This window comes from Hyla sarda, chromosome 5 (assembly GCF_029499605.1).
Source record: "Hyla sarda isolate aHylSar1 chromosome 5, aHylSar1.hap1, whole genome shotgun sequence".
Lineage (NCBI taxonomy): Eukaryota > Metazoa > Chordata > Amphibia > Anura > Hylidae > Hyla > Hyla sarda.
In genome coordinates, this window is record NC_079193.1 from 102,658,154 (window position 1) to 102,676,886 (window position 18,733).

The 18,733-nt window shown below is 41.7% G+C and overlaps 1 protein-coding gene across 12 annotated transcripts in view; it reads left to right on the plus strand.

The window, feature by feature from the left end:
- The window catches only part of LRRC3B (leucine rich repeat containing 3B), a 273,318-nt gene that overhangs the window by 160,640 nt on the left and 93,945 nt on the right, over positions 1-18,733 (plus strand). The gene's annotated exons all lie outside the window — the stretch shown is intronic.

An 18,733-nucleotide genomic window follows, 5' to 3' on the forward strand; every position in this document is an offset into this window, starting at 1 on the left:
AGGCACACTGGTTGGAAAATACTGAGTTAGGTAATAGAACCTATTACTTAACTCGTTATTTCCCAACCAGTGTGCCTCCAGCTGTTGCAGAACTACAACTCTCAGCATGTACTGATTGCCAAAGGGAATGCTGGGAGATGTAGTTATGCAACAGCTGGAGGCACGCAAGTACAACTCCCAGCATGCCGAGACAGCCATTTGCTGTTCCTGAATGCTGGGAGTTGTAGTTTTGCAAGATTTAGAGGGGTTCAGGCTGGAGATCACTGACAGTGATCTCTAAACTGTGGCCCTCCAGATGTTGCAAAACTACAAATCTCAGCATGCTAAGACAGCAAACTGCTGTCTGGGCATGCTGGGAGTTGTAGTTTTGTAATATCTGGAGGGCTACAGTTTAGAGACCACTGTCAGTGATCTCCAGCCTGAACCCCTCTAAATCTTGCAAACCTACAAGTCCCAGCATGCCAACACAGCAAACAGCTGTCAAGGCATGGTGGGAGTTGTAGTTTTGCAACATCTGGAGGGCGACAGTTTAGAGACCACTCTCTAAACTGTCGCCCTGCAGATGTTGCTAGGCAACAGACTCCCGGACACGCGGCGTCATACTCACCGCCGCCGTGATCACAGCCGCCGCCGGGTAAGTGACCGCCGCTGCCGCCGCTACTACACTGTTCCCCCCGCTGTGCCCGGACACCGATGGGTGGGCATAGCGGCGGGAACCGAACTTTAACCCCCCCGCCCCCAGTCTGCTATTGGTCAGCCGCTCCGCCGATCAATAGCAGGGATAGGAGGGGTGGCAACCCTGTCACCTCACTCCTATCTCTTCAAGGGGGATCGAGGGTGTCTTGGACACATAAATGAGGACACATCTACAGAAAAGACTGATACCTATCTGATCCATTTTTGGCTTTGTATTTAATAATCACATGTAAAAAGCTGAACATGTTGGACCTCCGTTCTGAGAAAAAGTAAAAAAAGTGATAGTGGATAAGACTTTTTGCAAATGTGTACAGTGCTACAATAAAGGTAGTCCTAGCTTGTCGTCTTGCTTTTTCCAGCCATCTCCTGCCTGTTTGCGTCAGCCAGAGGTGATCTGAAAAGCCAGAAGCGGACAAAGTGGGAAGGTTACATAATTTGTGTAACTCCCATTGACTTCTATACTTACGCAAAACAGAGTAGCTCGCGGGTCTATAGTATTCATGTAACTCGTATTAAAGTTAATTGGAGTTCTGCAAATTGCATAACTTCTCCACTTTGGCTACTTCCAGCTTTTCCAACGGCCTCTAGCTGCCACAAACAGGCATAAGATGGCTGGAAAAATCAAGATGACAAGTAGGGACAATCCTTTTAGACTTCACAAAGGCCAATTTTCACAAAATAAGAGAAGATCTTAGTGACATTGATTGGGACTTTGTCATCAGAAATAAATGTATGCAAGCCAAATGGGATATTTTTATGAGCATCCTAAATTGATCTTGTGAAAAACACACCCTATGGGAATAAACTTGTTAGATATAGAAGAAAACCAAGGTGGTTAACCTAAATAGTTAGGGACGCAAAAAAATTTAAATAAATAAAAAACATTCTGACTACTGAAACAAAAAGGTAGGGGGAAGCATTAAAATTATAAGAAGAATAATTCTGAATAAAATTACAACAAATAATGATCACCACCGAAAGAAAAATAGCTAAGAAATATTCTTCACCTACACAAATACTTTACCTACATAAAGTAACTGAAAATGTTGCACCCCTAAGAAATAATCTAGGGGTTATGGTAGAGGAGAAAATGTGTGAGGTGTAATTGAAAAAAATAAAGATAAAAATAAAACAAAAGTCTAAAAATTCTGAGTTCTTAGTTTTAACGCTGCTTACCATTCTGTGAAACTGCCGTTATCTGTATTCTTCAAGTCAGTATGGTCATAAAATACAATTTTTTTTATTTTTTTAGTTACAACAAATTTTTTTATTTTTTTTTATTTTTTACTACTTCCCTTTGTTATTTTTCTGGCTTAAGAGAAACCATGAGTAAGAGCAGCATGTGCAATTGAAACCTGTAGGATTAGGCTATTGGTGTGTATGTAATCCAATGGTTTTATATGCTAAAAAAATTAAAATTATTGTAAGCATGGTGCCTTTCTGGAATTTTTTTTTTATAATTTTTTTTTAGCATACTGTAGCACTGTGTAATCTTTATAACCATTGACATGTTGGGAATCTTTCAGCTCTATATCATGTTCAGAGTTCAAGTGTCAAGGAGGTATTGCTGAACTGCAGGATGCATACCATTTCCCCCCCCTCACCTCTCCCTGCCCTTGCATGATTGATGTATAGAACTTGGCTTTCAGCACTGATCCTTGTCTGTTAATTAACCCCTTAAGGACCAGGCCCATTTTGGCCTTAAGGACCAGACCAATTTTATTTTTACATTTTCATTTTTTCCTCCTCGCCTTCTAAAAATCATAACTCTTTTATATTTCCATTCACAGACCCATATGATGGCTTGTTTTTTGTGTCACCAATTGTACTTTGTAATAACATCACTTATTTTACCAGAAAATGTACGGTGCAACCAAACAAATATTATTTATGTGATGAAAATTGAAAATAAAGCTGTCATGCCCCCTCCCATAGGCTTGCATTAAGGGGGGGGAGCGTGATGTCACAATACTCTCACCCCGTGATCGCCAGTCATCAGACCCCAAGCAAACATGCTCCGGGGGCTGATGGTAACGGGGTGCCGTGTGAAAGATCACGGGGCTCCCCAGTGGTGGGACCCCCGTGATCAGGCATCTTATCCCCTCTCCTTTGGACAGGGGATAAGATGTCTTAGCGCCGGAGTACCCCTTTAAAGATCTTGGGTAATGACTTCTGGGATTCAGCCTAAAAGAACTACAAGTAGCTGAAGCATTGCCAGCAAGGTATTTCTTCAGTTATTCTTTTTTAAGTGACCTGCTGCTTTTGTTTTATTTATTTTTTTTCAGTCTGACCTGAACCTTTCAGTGAGAGATTGATTTGGTCAGGCAGAATTTACTTTGATTTTAGCACTTATATAACTTATTTTTACAAGAGTATTTTTGACAGCTAAAGAAGAGTTCCAGCTCCAGGATTTTTTAAGGGTCAGGGTGCTATAAAAATATAGAACAAACCCATACTCACCTGCCCCGATCCCCTGCTGCTGCTCACCGCTGGTTCCTGTGATGTTTAGTCCAGGCAGGATTTGTTCACTCAGCCTGCCAGGTCACCTTTTATTTTTATGACATATTGGTTTAAAGCGTACCTATCATAGTGCAAAAAAAAAAGGGATATGTTACTCATTACCTAATCCATATCATTGACATAATTTTTATGTATCTTGGACCTATATATATCCTATCTCTATAACAAATAGCATTTATATCTTGCTCACTTGCTTTGTCTTCTTGCCTTATGGAGGGGGTGTGTCCTTCTCTCTCGAGACCTCACTGTGGATGACTCATCTGCTCTGAGTCTGGGAGCAGCCTGGCAGTCGGCAAATCACTGCACAGTAGTTTTTATGCATACATTTTCTATCTGTTCCTAGTAAAGATGGATGCTAATCAACATAGCTGTCGCTTTGTGTGTCATTGAGCTTTCACAGACTTCTGAATGTCTGATCAGCTTCTTAGTCGTTCAGGAGTTAGAGAAAGCTTTGGCTATTCAAGCATACTGGGAGTTGTAGTTTTGCAACAGCTGGAGCTGCAGTGTTTGTAAAGCACTGTTTTACAGCAGTGTGGCCTTTAGCTGTTGCAAAACTACAACTCCCTGCATGCCCACACATCCTTTGTCTGTAGTTTTGCAAGAGCTGGAGGCACACAGCTGAAGAATACACAGCTCTAAAACAGAGTTTACAAAGATTATACCCCCTGCTGTTGCAAAACTACAACTCCCATCATGGGAGTTGTAGTTTAGGAAAGGCTGAAGGCTGTAGTGGTGAAGTGAGGATCTCCTATACTGGATACCAACATACTTTATGGATGGTATTCAGTATGCTGAAAAATACAGAGTAGTCTGTCTGCATAAAGTCAGATGACCCCTAGTGGCGGCTATTTTCATTTTTTATTTTGCTAGTAAAATTTTAATTTTTTAAAATAAATGTGTGGTGAGGGTGTGATGAAGGGCAGGTGTTATTACTCTTAGGGGCAGATGACATTAACCCCTTGTGTTCATTATGCCAGGGCGTGGATATCCTCTACACCATCCAAGGTATGGCTGCTGGTTCCTGGGCTAGACATGGGGCAAATAATCACTCCGGATGCAAGGTTATGGAACAACAGCAGCTTTACTGAGGCAGACAGGGGTTATAGTCTTTACAGCTCAGTTAGGCCAAAGGAGATGACCAGTGACTTTAGGAGACTTGCGGGCTCACTGGGACTTGTAGTGGACTTGGACTGAATTATGCAATCCCACACTGACTATAGCAGGCTTGGTAGACTTGACTATGACTGACTAGACTTCTCCCCTGTGGTTGCTTACCAGGTTTTGACTTTCACCTGAAGGGGTACATGGCTGATGGAAGCATGGCTGCATGGTTAGGCCTAGGTCTCCCTCAGGACACCAGACACTCTTTGTTCTTGACTGTACTGTAGCTCAGCAGACTCTCAACTCAGAACTGTACTAGCTAGCTCCTCCCTGGGTTTATAAGCAATTTGGAGGGGTCCTATAGGTCACCCACAAGTCACTCGGTTACTGACACCTTCCCTGGTTACATGACTTGGTAACAAATTAATAAATAACATAAGGCACTGTTAACCATTTAGGGTTTGTGGAATGGAGATGGACTCAGGGACACTGAAATAGAGTCCGCCACACAGGACGGAAAAGGGTACAGGAAAAGGCAACTCCTGTACTGGGCTACCACAAATGTATATTTAAAAAAAGTCATCTTATCAGTAGTACTACAAGATATAAAAAGTTTTTCATAATGACAGTGCATCTTTAAGTTTTCAATCCTGACGCTTTAATATCTTCCTTGCTCTACCCGTATATTTTCCTTCTATTGCTCTAACGATATGTTTTTCGTCTATTTGCTTCTTATTTTATTTGTACTTGCATAAAATTTTACACTTATAGGGGGAGATTTTTCAAAACCTGTGTAGAGGATAAGTTGACCAGTTGCCCATGGCAACCAATCAGCTCGCTTCTTTCATTTTTCAGAGGCCCTTTTCAGAATGAAAGAAGCAAGCTGATTTGTTGCAATAGGCAACTGGTTAACTTTTCCTCTTCACAAGTTTTGATAAATCTTCCCCATAATCCTTGCCATTGTTTCAACTGACAACTTTTGTTGTTGAGATCATGTTTTTCTTTTAGTTAGCCAAGTGCAGACTACCGTATTTTTTGCCGTAGAAGACGCACTTTTTCTTCCCCAAAACTTATACGGTAAATGCACATTAAAACCTGTCCTATCGCGGCGGTCCCTGCAGCCATCAACGGCCGGGACCCGCGGCTATTACAGGACATCACCGATCGCGGTGATGCCCTGTATTAACCCTTCAGATGCGGCGATCAAAGTTGACCGCCGCATCTGAAGCGAAAGTGACACTAATTCGGCTGCTCAGTCGGGTTGTTCGGGACCGTCGCGGTGAAATCGCGGCGTCCCGAACAGCTTATTGGACACCGGGAGGGACTTTACCTGCCTCCTCGGTGTCTGCTCCATGCCGGGTTCCCCTGCATGGCCGGTGCTCTCCTTCGTCTTCATCACGTTGTCGCGCATGCCGCCCCATCATCCAATAGGAGCGGCGTGCATAGCGACGTGATAGTGGCGACGGAGAGCGAGGATACCCGGCAGCAGAGATGTTCCAGAGCGACGGGGACACCTCGGGGACGCGGCGACAGCGATGGAGGGTGACATCCAGGGCAGCAGTGATGGGTCCGGAGCGGTGGGGACACGTGGATATTACCTCCTATACCAGTGGTCTTCAACCTGCGGACCTCCAAATGTTACAAAACTACAACTCCTGGCATGCCCGGACAGCCGTTGGCTGTCCGGGCATGCCAGGAGTTGTAGTTTTGCAACATCTGGAGGTCCGCAGGTTGAAGGTTTAGAATCTTTTTTTTCTAGATTTTCACCCTTTAAAATTGGGTGCGTCTTATATGCCAGAGCGTCTTATATAGCGAAAAATACTGGTATTTCTTTTACAAATGCAAATTACAAAGTAACTCCACATTTTGCTGAACATAAGACATTTTCTTGTGAAAAAAAATATTCCATGAACTATAATTTTATTTATATAAGGTCTGTTTTATGAAACCACAACATTCAGCTATTAAAACACTGAACATTGATTTATGCATAAAATCTGGGTGAACTTCTGATTTCACAATTTTTGCCGGGGAATGTATGCACATCAGGGAATACTGAGTCTTTATCTTTTTGGTGTCCAATATGTGATCATTCTTATTTTGCCATTTGTGCTTACTCATTCATGTGTTGTCTAATAGAAGAAGGTACAGACACTTTTGTAATTCCATTGCACATGTGGAACAGTTGTATGTACTAGAAAGTCACAGGTCAGTGTAAATGGATATTATAGGAGCAATGTTATATATATTTTAGTATCAGTGCTTATAGTTCAACAAGTCGCATTATTTCTCTTGGATTTCATATGGTAGACTTTGCAGTATTTGCGGACCTCACCTAGCTTAATATTCAATAACCTTGTAATTCTCATCGCTGGCAAAACAATATGAAACATTTTGCTGCCCTTCAAGAATTACACTTGTCAAAGTGCAATTTTGGTGCACTTTTCCAAATGCATATCCATTTTATAGTCCTTTCAACAAGTTTGTAAATCTGGCTATAGAATGTGTACACACTATATTTTACACAATTTATGGACATCAGGCTTGACATAGAAATTGGCTTAAATGGGCACTGTCAGATACAAAAACTCTTGATATGTTGTAAAGCATGCAAAACCAATAGGTTTTGCAATTGCTTTCATTAGAAAATTTTCAGTATTTTATACTGAAAAAGCCAGTCAAACAACTGCCCCCCCCCTGCCTGCTTGGACACATACTAGTCCTGCTGTGTCCATGCGTCATCATCTATGTCATGGACACACTTCCTTTATTGACAGCTGTGAGTGCAGGGCTAGAGGAAAAATCCTCCCACTGTCAGCTTGTGTCCCGCTACTGTCAGTGAGGACATGATGGGAGTTGTAGTTTTGCTAATGCTAGGGGAGATGTGAGCAGACAGCATACTGAGGGAGGGGCGGAGACCTGCACAGAGAAATTCAGACTAGTGAGCTTAATGAAATGTGTAATAAAAAAATTAATAAAGGTGCTAGACACATAAATATTAGATGTACATGGTCAGGATACTGAGTGATATATTAAAAAAAATTTGTTGGATCTGATGGGTACGCTTTAAGGCCATTTTGAGATACCATAAATAGTTTTAGTCTTAAAATAGTATCAGTCATATTGCATCACATAAATATATATATATTGTGATGACTCGCTCTTGCCGACAGGTGTGGTTTGCAGTATAGAGGTAAGGAGACAGCGTTTTTAAACCAAATCCAGTGTTTTATTCACACTCAGCATACAGCACAACAGTCTTTGAAGGCAGAACAAAGGAAAACATAATAAAAATCCATCTGTATTTCCTTGGTGTTTGTTCACACCTGAGATCCTGCCATGCAGCACTAAGCAAGACTTTTCCAAGCCTCCAGCTAGGCTGTCCAGCAGCTTCCATTCTTGGAGCAGCCAGAGGGAAGAACTCCACACACAGCTTTTTTTGCCACTGTGAGCTGCAGCTAGCAAATCCCCCTCAGCTGGTGAAGCAGCCTAGCTTTAAAGGGGTACTCCGGTGCTTAGACATCTTATCCCCTATCCAAAGGATAGGGGATAAGATGCCTGATCGCGGGAGTCCCGCAGCTGGGGACGCCCGGGAGCATGCAAGGGGCACCCAGTTTGTAATCTGTCCCCGTAGAGTGTTCGCTCTGGGTCTGATTACCGGTGACCGCAGGGCCGGCGGCATGTGACATCACGCCTCCGCCCCCGTGTGACGTCACGCTCCGCCCCTCAATGCAAGCCTATGGGAGGGGGCGTGATAGCTATATTGTTTTCTACGCTTTATTTTCTGTATAAAGCTTTTTAAGTGCTAACAGAGAAATAAAATAAGCTTCTACGCTATACTGCCAGCGGGCAGCATAGATAACCTAACATAAAGTTACTTTGAAGTTCTGCTGTTTTTTTTTTTTTTTTTTTTATAATTAATTATTTTTTATTTTTCATTCAAAAATTGACATCAATTATATCAAAACAGAGACGTACAATAAAAAAGACATTTACAATACAAATATCTCACTCCCGTCTCTCCCCCCCACCCTCGTACTTCCTCCCCCCCTATCCCCCCCCGATAAGCCCTCTGTTCCGTCCGCTCTGGCTACCCCTCCCACTCTCTCCATTCTACCTCAATCTTCTTTCCTTTCTTTGTTCCTTTACTACTTATCAATTCAAAAATTTAAATTTTTTCCTCTACGTTGTTCCATTCCTTTATATTAGTACTATTGGGGGAGAACCATTTTCTAAGAATACATATTTTTATTATACCAAACAACTTATTAATTAATTGTTTATGCTTACATTGGCTAAAGCCCAGTCCCAATATTGCAGTTCTGGCATTGTAGTTTAGTTTAACCCCCAACCTTTGCTCTAATTTATTGTATTCTTGGGCAGTCCCAGACCATATGGATAAAATCAGCTTCTCCGCCTTTACATTTTGGGCAGTCCGCTTCCATCCTTTTACCTATACTATCCGATTTATTGAGCTACAATTTATGTTATAAAAAACCTCTTCCCAGTCTTCTTTACTAATAGATCCAATCTCCAAAGCCCATTTATCTTTTCTCTTTGTTCCACAACTGTTTAATACCGATTTTACCAATCCTCTGTATATCTTCCCCAGAATTATTTTTTAATCCCCTTGAAAATAAAAAATGTAGTCCATCAGTGCATATGTGACTCTGTTTCCCACCTAGGATTGTTCCTATCTTTTTCCCACGCATTACAAACCTGTAAATATTTAAAAAAATATATTTTTCCTAATCTTATCATTCTCCACCAGTTTTTCCCACTCAATTAGTGAATTATTTATAAGTAAATTCCTCGGTCTACTAATCCCATATTTTTCCCAATTCACATAATCCCGTAATTTATATAATTCTGGGAAATTCACATTTCCCCATACCTTCGTGTAAATTAAACTTCCCCTTATCCTCAATATTTTCCTCAAACTTTCCCAAGTTTTATTAAATAATCTCATAATGTGTTTTCTACTGTGGTCTACACCTTTTAAACTCCCATTTTCGACTAATTCAAATATAATCACCCCTGTGAGTTCCTCCATACTGAAGAATTTTTTTAGAACTTCTACTTCTTTTTCCATTAACTCTATTTGTGCAGCTATCAAATACCATTTTAACATAGGAATACCCATTCCTCCTTCCTTTATAGATGGACTTAACATTCCTCATTTCATACGGGTGTGTTTGCGTCCCCATACTAGATCATTAATTTCTTTTTGTAATTTCTTGAAAAATTTATCGTTAATCCAGATTGGGGCAGCTCTAATTATATGTAGACATATTTATGGACATTTATCAACGGGTTTAGTCAGGTTTTCTTTACTATAATTGTCGCAAAATTGTCGCAACTGCGACTACATGATTTTTCGTGCGACATTTTGACTGGAAAGCGAGAAAAGCAAGTTTTCCAAAAATTAACTACGTAGTAAGAATTTTAAAATGGACTACGGGTAGTCAGGTATTTATTAACTGCGACAGTCGCAACTGCGCAAAAAAAAAGTCGCAACAGGGTTAAAAATTGACTAAATTTACTCCAGCTGAAACATGGAGCAGAAAAAGCTACTACCAAAGTAAAAAAGGAAAAATTACTTACGTGAAAGAAAATTATCAACAGGCTGAAACCAGTTGATAAATAATTCACACATAAGCAAAAAAAAAGTAAGGAAAAAATTACTAAAAAAAGGAATACATAAGGAAACATTGATAAATGTCCCTCATTGGGAGCAATATCATTTTTGTAAGTAATATCCTATCTGCCATATTAACGGGTAATTTATTCCAAACTGTAACTTTATCTCTAATTTTATTTTTTAAGGGAATTAGGTTTAAATGTGTATAATCTGCGATATTACTAGAAATTTTAACCCCCAAATAATCAATATTTCCACTCTTTTGTACAATGGGAATCCCTGCTATGTTTACTTGCCTCCCCTCTTCTAATAACAGTAATCCAGACTTACCCCTATTTATCCTGAATCCCAAGAACAGCCCAAATTCTTCTATCATATTAATCACCTCCATCATTTTTCTTTCTGGGTCTTTTATGAATATCAAAATATCATCTGCATATAATAATATTTTTTCATCCTTCCCTTTTATACCAAAACCTTCAAAACCCTTTGATTTCCTAATTTTCTGTGCCATGGGTTCAACAAATAAAGCAAATAGCATGGGAGATAAGGGGCATCCCGGCCTCGTTCCTCTTTACATTATAACTTTGCTCCTAGTGATTTTATTATTTATATATTAAGTTCTGCTGTTTAATTCACACAGGTGATATATTTTTTTTCATAAGATTGGAGCTGGTTACTTAATTCAGTACAGGGACCCTGTTCTGTTTCATTCCCCAATATGGGGCAGCAGATGATTTGATATGATTTTATTTGTCTACTGAATTTGATTTTAGTGAATAAATATAGTACAGTAGCAGGTGTGGGCACTACACACTACTTCTCTAAAACAGCCAGCAATCTCTCAGACTCTTCAGTGTAAGCATGACTACCCAATTCAGCAAGGGGGCTTGTGTCTAATGCAGCCTATGTAATGTCAAAAAAAGCAAAAGAAAATACTTGCAGTTTGTTTCTTTTCTTCTGCTTGTTTAAAGGGGTACTCTAGACTTAAAGGAGATATCTAGTGCTGAAATACTTATCCCCTATCCTAACCGACCTCTGGGGCCCCCCGCGATCTCCTGTATGGGGCCCCGGCAGCCCGTGGGAAGGGGGCGTGTTGACCACCGCACAAAGCGGCAGCTGACACGCCCCCTCAATACAACCCTATGGCAGAGCCGGAGCACTGCCATCGGCAATCTCCGGCTCTGCCATAGCAATGTATTGAGGGGGCGTGTCAGCCGCCACTTCATGCGGTGGTCGACACCCGCTATCTGGCCAGCGAGCCAGGGCCCCATATGGGAGATCGCAGGGGGCCCCAGCGGTTGGACCACTCGCGATCTGAAACTTTTTCAGCACTGGACTACCCCTTTAAAGGGCCCCTAGACATCTTATCCCCTATCGTCAGGAGTGGGGTATGGACATGACGTCACGAACCTCCAGCGCTGCACCTGACGCTCTAAATGAATGCTGGGTGCAGCAAGGAGATCGCGGGGGTCCTTTGGATAGGGGATAAGATGGCTAGGGATGAAGTACCCCTTTAATTTCTATTAAAATTCCAGGATCCCTTGCTGCTGCCATTCCACTGATTCCTGATCCTCATTGATCACTCCTTCTTGGTTTCTGTATCAACTCAAGAAAGTACCCACTAAGCCAATGCCTACCTAAAGTCAGCCACCTTTTATGTCAAGGTAGAGACCAGTAAGCAGTGAGCAGCAGGGAACAGGCACAGTCAGAATTGCAGCAACAGGGGATAGTAGAATTGTTGGTCAACCTCTTTATTAGCATGATTGTATATATTTTTGTATCCATGATATTACTTATTGAATGAAATGAAATGAATCAAGATTGAATCTGTAAAATTGTTAATATGACAGAGACCTTGTGGGGGTATGAAATACAATGTTCAACCATAATAATAGAATCAGATAACTAGTCAGAATATAAAATGTACTATAGAAGGATAAAATATGCTAAAGAATAGTGGTAAAATTCACAATACAGATGCCACACAATGGGGGAGATTTATTAAAACCTGTTCAGAGGAAAAGTGGAGCAGTTACCCATAGTAACTCATAGCATCAGATTGCTTCTTTTATTTTTCAAAACCTTTAAAAAAAAAATGGTTGCTGTGGGAAACAGTATCACTTTTCCTCAAAATATTGTCATTTAATTTAACAACTGGTATGTAGTATGTATTTAACACAGTCACATTCCGAATGTTTTTGTGCAAAGCTTTGCACTACTTATGTGACCGATTTTTGTGGACGTGTAGCAATGAGCAGACTGCCGGAGGACGTATGCAATAATGCCCTCCATTATGTTAATTGGATAATAGGCCAGCAAGTCCTTCTGGCAATGTATTATGAATAGAAATGTTCTGTGCTGAAGACAAGTTATGGACGTTTATAATGTTTATAACATTGTGTTAATCATGAGAGAACGTCCATTAATCCGTGTATGTGTCTGCCTAGATTTCAGTCACAACTCAGGAACAGGACTCCCAGCACTAATCCTATGTGTAACTTTAGATCTCAAAGGGATGCCTCAACATAGTCACAACTATTTTAAAAGTTTACAATGGCCAATACAGCACTGGGGATTATGTAGCTATTTGAAGCAGAACACTCATGATAAAGAGCCCTGAGATACAAGTTAGAAGTCTCCAAACAAACACAGCTTTCAAATATTTGTATTGTGGAAATGAAATGAGTCACAATGCTGTGAAATAGTTTAAAATCCTCTTGTAATAAGAAGAAATACTACTTCCAGTAGAGCATATTAAAATGCAATATGAAGCCTACAACATTATGTTACTGCTGACTTCATCAATAAAAGCAAATACTTTTCCAATTATTCTGCTTAGCATAACAAGAAGAGTCACAAAATATGTACGCCATTATTTATTTTCATATTCCAGTATAAGAGCTGGCATACCCACAGTGACAGGGCTGGTTTTAAAGGATAGAAAACAAAGCAGTTGCCATAGCCACCATTTCCATTCTTCCAAGGAATGGCCCCTGAAGAGCTACCTAAGATTAGAATGCTCCACCCGCAGAAACTATACTATTAACTCCTCTATTTAGGCATCGTACGGTGGTATTATTTGGACACTGAATGACATCCATATTATTTAGACATGGCAGTACTATAATGGAAATATCTGACATCGTTATGTGGACACTATATAGTGGAATTATTTGGATACTGTGTGGAGATATTTAGTATGTGTATGATATTATTTGGGCATTGTCTGTGAAACATAAACATTGTGTACAAATATTCTTTAGTATTCATTAGTAATCATGGCAATATTCAGGTATAAATAATCAAATATGGTAAACCTATTAAAATGGTAAGCAGGAAGCCTTGCTTAGTTGTTGCTCTGGGCCCCATTATCTATAAAAGGACCCCACCAAGCCATCTTTATGAAAACTATGTATATATATATATATATATATATATATATATATATATCGTGACAGTGTGGCAAGGAAAGAGTGTATTTCCCTAGCTAACCCTGGAGAATCCTCCACCTTTGGCCTAATTAATGAGGAAGCAGAAAGTTGTGTGGCCTCAAGAATGATGTGGACAAGACAGCGCGAGGTTGCAAATGCTGTGTGTGAACAGTGAGTAGAAGGTTGCAGGAGTCATAAGCTTAATAGGCCGGGAAAAGCCCACCAGTTGGTAGTCAGGGCAATTATGGATTGTTTAGTTAGTTACCAGATGGTCTAGGGTTTTGTTTGTTCCTGTCTTATGTTTTTATTTATCCTGCAACCTGCCTAATTAAGCTGAAGAGGGGCCAGTACTGTTGTTTTCCTGCTGATTGAAGTAGAAACATGTCCTGTGTCAAGGATGATCCCAGAGCTATCCCCAGGGAGAAATCCTTACAATATATATATATATATATATATATATATATATATATTATATTATAATGAACATTGGGGGAGCAGGTACAATCTCAGTATACAGGTGCAAGCTGTCCCATGTGTTTCCACAATTCACCTGGACTCTAAAAATAACTCAGGAAAACTAGAATTAAATTTACCAGGTTTACACACTTCACATGATCATTGATTGGAAGGCTTTCTGTGCCCAGGTACTATGTTAAGCTGCCAATTTAAATTAAAAACCTGCCTCTTAAGGACTTATACATGGTAAAGTTGTGTGCATGGACTGCATTCAATGAATGCAAAACTGACCTGGAAGCACTTTGTATGATGTTCCAGTGTACCTCCATATCGCACAATTTAGTCCCCTATATGTATTTTAGTTAGAATACAATTTCAATATATAGTTTTTTATTCAGTATTTTACCTATGGGAAATAAAAAAATAAAAAAGTTTATCTCACAATCCCAACAATGGAGGACAAAAGTATTGTGCTGCAGTCCAACTGCCCAACCCTTATCTCATTTACCATCTGTCATTGGGGAGTTAAATGGGCACTGTCAGATCCAAAAACTTTTTATATGTTGTTACTGATGACAATTAACCTGTTCAGGACACAGGGCGTATGGATACGTCCTGCATTCCGAGTCCTTAAGGACACAGGGCGTATCCATATGCCCGTGGGAAATCCGATCCCCACCGCTAGCCGGTTGGGGACCGGAGCCGAATGCTTGCTGAAATCATTCAGCAGGCACCCTGGCACATCGCCCAGGGAGGTCCTGAGACCCCCCCATGTCGGCGATCGGAGAAAATCGCATGTCAATTCAGACATGCAATTTTCTCCAATTCCGGGCTGATCGGGTCTCTGGTGACCCGATCACCCGGAAAATAGGGCTGATCGGAGTTGTCAGCAACAGCCCCGATCAGCCTAAGGGATAGGAGTGAGGTCGCAGAGCTGCGATCTCCTCCTATCCCCTGCCATTAGTCAGAACGGAGTTCTGACCAATGGCAGCACAGGACCGGGGGTTGCCATGGCAACCCCCCGTTCTGCCCGCCCCTGGATGTCGAGGGGATCTGGGAAGAAGATGGAGGCCGTACATGCAGGAGAAGATGCCTGGGGACCCGGGATCTTCGCTGGAGCCTGCTGGATACTTGCTCAGGTAGGGAATCGACGGTGGGGGGGAATTGAAAGTGAAAGTAAAATGATCTTTACTGTGGCAACCACTAGGAATGCCAAACTGCAACTCCCAGCATGCCCAGACAGCCAAAGGCTGTCTGGGCATGCTGGGAGTTGTAGTTTTGCAACATCTGGAGGGTCACAGTTTGGAGAACACTGTTACAGTGGTGCCCAAACGGTAGCCCTCCAGATGTTGCCAAACTACAACTGTTAGCATGCCTGGACTGCCCAGGCATGCTGGGAGTTGTAGTTCTGTAACATCTGTCCCTTCAGATTTAGCAATTTCCATAAAATTTTTGAAAATTGCTTCTCTACTTTGAAGCCCTCTAATTTTTTCATAAAGCAAAAATATGTCCATTTTATGATGCCAACATAAAGTAGACATATTGTATTTGTGAAGAAAAATAACATTTATTGTGAATATCCATTTTCCTTCAAAGTTAGAAAAATGCAACATTTTCAACATTTTCATGAAATTTTGGGATTTTTCACCAAAAAAGGATTCAAGTAATGCCGAAAATTTACCACCAAAATAAAGAATATGTCACGAAAAAACAATCTCAGAATCAGAATATTCGGTAAAAGCGTTTTCGCGTTATTAATTCGTAAAGTGATGGTGGTCAGAATTGCGAAAAAGGGCTCAGTCCTTTAGGGGAAAAAGGGCTGCGTCCTTAAGGGGTTAAAGACCTTTTGTGATATGGTTGTTTGATTTAAAAAAAAATAATTAACCAATTAAAGGGGTTGTGCGCTGCCCTGCCTTTCGGAGCTCCCCACGCAGCGTCCGGAAGTTCATTACTCCTAACGCTGTGTGCGGGCTTCCGTGTTCGCGGTCGCTGGGCGTGACATCACGCCCGGCCCCCTCGTGACGTCACACCCACCCCCTCAACGAAAGTCTATGGGACCGCTGTTACGCTCCCTTCCCATAGACTTTGGTAGAGGGTGCGGGCGTGACGGTACCAGGGGGAACACGGAAGCCCGGCGGCCGCGAACACGGAAGCCCGCACACAGCGTTCGGAATAATGAACTTCCTGACGCTGCGTGCGGAGCTCCGAAAGGCAGGGCAGCGCACAACCCCTTTAAGGACCTAGGGCGTACAGGTATGCCCTGACCGCCTGGTACTTAAGGACCCAGGGTGATATCTATCAGCAGGCATCCCGTGCAAACCCCTGGGGGGGGGGGGGGGTCAGACCGACGATTTGCAGTAATTCCAGGTGAAGAGGGTCTCTGGTGACCCCGAAGAAAAGCATGAATGGGGCTGTCCGAGACAGCCCCATTCACCCTTACCCAGCAAAAATGAGGTGGCACTGGTGTCACCTCACGATCACCTGATTGATTGGTCGGAACAACCGACCAATCACTGCCCTGCCCTGCAAAACTACAACTCCCAGCATGCACTTAGAGACTGTACATGCTGGGAGTTCTAGTTTTGCAATTGCTGGAGGTACACTGGTTGCGAAACACTGAGTTAAGTAACAAACGCTGTGTTGCGCAACCAATGTGTATCTAGCTCAAGAAAGAAAGGTTTCCAGCGAAGGATGAAGTCAAACAGGAACTTTATTAAATATCACATGGATAGCACAGAAAACACCAGTGCATTTCGGGTCAAGCTGGACCCTTAGTCATGGCATGTGCCTCTAGCTGTTGCATGACTACAACTCCCAGCATGTATGGTCTGTCAGTGGATGCTGGGAGTTGTAGTTGTGCAACAGCTGGAGGTTTGCCCCCCCCCCCCTTCCCCCATGTGAATGTACAGGGTACATTCACACAGGAGGGGGTTTACAGTGAGTTTTCTGTGGCAAGTTTGAGATGCGGCAAATGTTTCAAAAACAGAGCCTCCAGCTGTTTAAAAACAACATCTCACAGTATTGTCGGACAGCCACTGACTGTCAAAGCATGCTGGGAGTTTTGCAACAGCTGTATGCAGCCTGTTTGGCAAACACTGCTGTAGGGTATTTTGGTGGCGGATGCAAATCCCCAAAATAGGCCTCAAATGCGCATGGCGCTCTCTCGCTTTGGAGCCCTGTTGTATTTCAAGGCAACAGTTAAGTGCCACATATGGGGTATTTCTGTACTCGGGAAAAATTGTGTTACAAATTTTGGGGGGGGCTTTTTCTCCTTTTACCCCTTATGAAAAGGTAAAGTTGGGGTCTACACCAGCATGTTAGTGTAAAAATACAAAATTTTTTACACTAACATGCTGGTGTAAAAATATTAAATTTTTTTACACTAACATGCTGGTGTTGCCCCATACTTTTAATTTTTTTAAGCGGTAAAAGGAAAAAAAAGACCTCCAAAATTTGTAATGCAATTTCTCCTGAGTAAGGAAATACCCCATATGTGGGTGTAAAATGATCGGCGAGCGCACAACATGGCTCAGAAATGAGAGCGCACCATGTACGTTTGAGGTCTAAATTGGTGATCTGCACAGGGGTGGCTGATTTTACAGCGATTCTGACATAAACACAAAACAATAATTATCCAAATGTGACCCCATTTTGGAAACTGCGTCCCTCACGAGATGTAACAAGGATTATAATGAGCCTTAACACCCCACAGGTGTTTGACAAATTTTCGTAAAAGTTGGATGTGAAAATGGAAAGAAAAAGCTTTTTTCACTAAAACGCTAGTGTTACCCTACATTTTTCATTTGCACAAGGGATAAGAGGAAAAAAGCCCCCCCCAAAATTTGTAGCCCCATTTCTTCTGAGTAAGAACATACCCCATATGTGGATGTAAAGGGCTCTGCGGGCAAACTACATTGCTCAGGAGAGAAGGAGCTTTTGGAGACAGAATGTGTCCGAAATTTAAGGCCATGTGTGTTTACAAAGCCCCCATAGTGCCAGAACAGTGAACCCTCCCCCACATGTGACCCCATTTTGGAAACTACACCTCTCACGTAATGTAAGAGGTGTCTGGCAGATTTTTGGAACAGTGGTCCGTGAAAATGAAAAATCGAATTTTTCATTTTCACAGCCCACTGTTCCAAAGATATGTCAAACACCAGTGGGATGTAAATGCTCACTGTACCCCTTATTAAATTCTGTGAGGGGTGTAGTTTCCAAAATGGGGTCACATGTGGGGGGTCCATTGTTCTGGCACCACGGGGGGCTTTGTAAATGCACATGGCCCCCGACTTCCATTCCAACCAAATTCTCTCTCCAAAAGCTCAATGGCGCTCCTTCTCTTCTGAGCATTGTAGTTTGCCCGCAGAGCACTTTACATCCACATATGGGGTATTTCCATACAAATGGGGTTACAAATTTTGGGAGGCTTATTCTCCTATTAGCCCTTGTGAAAATGAAAAATGTGGGGTAACACCAGCATTTTAGTGAAAAAAATCAAATTTTTCATTTTCATGTACAACTTTAGCGGACATTTGTCAAACATCTGTGGGGTGTTAAGGATCCCTGTACCCCTTGTTACATTCCTTGAAGGGTGTAGTTTTCAAAATTGTATGCCATGTGTTTTTTTTTTTTTTTTTGCTGTTCTGGTACCATAGGGTCTTCCTAAATGCAGCATGCCCCCCAAAAACCATTTCAGCTAAATTTGCTTTCCAAAAGCCAAATGTTACTCCTTCTCTTCTGAGCATTGTAGTGCGCCCGTAGTGCACTTGATGTCCACATATGGAGTATTTCCATACTCAGAAGAGATGAGGTTACAAATTTTAGGGGGCATTTTTTCCTATTACCTCTTGTAAAAATGTAAAATTTGGGGGAAAACCAGCATTTT